The sequence below is a fragment of the Anoplopoma fimbria genome, unplaced genomic scaffold (genome assembly GCF_027596085.1).
Source record: "Anoplopoma fimbria isolate UVic2021 breed Golden Eagle Sablefish unplaced genomic scaffold, Afim_UVic_2022 Un_contig_10401_pilon_pilon, whole genome shotgun sequence".
Lineage (NCBI taxonomy): Eukaryota > Metazoa > Chordata > Actinopteri > Perciformes > Anoplopomatidae > Anoplopoma > Anoplopoma fimbria.
The window spans coordinates 1-1611 of NW_026549569.1; the positions used below are offsets into that span (position 1 = coordinate 1).

The window sequence follows — 1611 nt, forward strand, 5'->3', positions numbered from 1 at the left end:
CACAGGAATTTTGAGGGGCAGTTGCTCTGACCTGAAAAAAGGGCACCCATATGAAGGACTGAGAATAACAGGGTCTTTATTAATATATTAATACAAATAAGTAAAACACTGAAATAACTACTACTAACGACAATGCAGAAAAACATGACTTGAAGAAGAAGAACATAACATGAACACAAACATAATTAAACAACATCCTATCAAGTCACTGATAACTTTCTCCAAATTGACATATTAAAAATGCAAAGCTTCAAAGGAGAAGCCGCCATTTAGTAGGGGCCATTTCAATAAAAATCTTCAGAACCTCTTCTTTATCGATTGGTATGTCCTTCTCTATGGACAGCAGGAGGAGGTCAGACAGCCGCTCTTGACCACACTGATTTGAGCCTTGTTTTTACCAGCTTCAGCTTTGAAAGAACGTTCTACCGTTGCAGTGGAGACAGGTAGATGGCATATATTTTAATGAGTTTGAACAGTGTGGGGAATATGATGAGCAGAATATTTCATACTTGACTGTCCTCTTGGTGATCAGCACTGGAAGACTAGCCTATATGGTGATCAGCACTTAGGGCCTACCTGCCCTATGTGCCTCCTCCTGGTCCACATTTTCCGAGTGTCTGGAGGCTTGTGGCTGCTCCTCATCTTAAATGTAATGTAATTATGAAAAATTGCCATTAGTAGGCTAAAATATGAGTCTGATTAATTTATCAATTAGCCTACACAGTATAATTTATTATCACTATGCAAAGTCTCTGCCCCACCTGCTGTTTGGATTTTTCGTAGCCAACCCTGTAGTGATGTGCTCCTCTTTGCTGCCTCCTTCAGTTGTCTCTCTCTCCTGAATCCTCCTCTTTTCACTGGGCATTTCGGCTTCACTTAACAATAACAAACAATACCCAAAATAGTGATAAGATTTAGGCATGAACCATTTTGAATGAAAGAATTCATGTGATGCATTACTTCCATCATTTATTCTTCTTGTTAAAACGAAATGTTAGAAACTAACTATCAGCAGACATGTAGCTTAGTTTGCGATGTGATAACGGGCTGCTTGTCTGCAAGCTAGCTAGCTGTCTGATTATTTAGGCTAAACGTTACGTGGCAAACTGAGCCTGGATTTATGAAGATTGTAATTCATTTCATAAAACGTGATGATGATTGTTTGTTTGTTATACATCTCAAATTCACCTTTTCCGACAACATCAAGGCAGTCGTCTGACTCGTCTCACAGGTGCTGCCGGTGTTCCGGTCGCGTGCAGCGCTGCAGCTACGTAAAGCAGCTTTCACACGCCGCGCGGCAACTCGCCGCCTTCATTCATTTCAATGAGGGAAGGGCGGCAGAGGGGGCGGCAAAAGCGGCTGTTGCCGCGCGGCAGAGTTTGCCCTCCCCCTACTGACTTTCACTCTCAGTGCCCGAACGGAATTGAATGAGGCTACGCTTACTTTATGAAATGTTTCGAGTGGCGATTTTTTTTATCTAGGCCTACATGGAATTCTGCATCCATTAAATTATTTAAAAAAAAGGGAAGGGCAACCTGAGTCGAGGAGGGCATATGGGCAGTTGCCCAAGCAACCTGAGCAACCCCTGTGCACGCCCCTGCTGACAGCTGA

The 1611-nt window shown here is 42.8% G+C and overlaps 1 long non-coding RNA gene across 1 annotated transcript; it reads right to left on the reverse strand.

The window, feature by feature from the left end:
* Nucleotides 1-2: 2 nt before the first annotated feature.
* LOC129114821 (uncharacterized) lies at nt 3-828 on the reverse strand. The gene is made up of 3 exons (XR_008532711.1): nt 762-828; nt 577-642; nt 3-31 (listed from the first exon to the last, which is right to left on the reverse strand). It is a non-coding gene; the product is annotated as an uncharacterized LOC129114821 (long non-coding RNA).
* Nucleotides 829-1611: the final 783 nt, after the last annotated feature.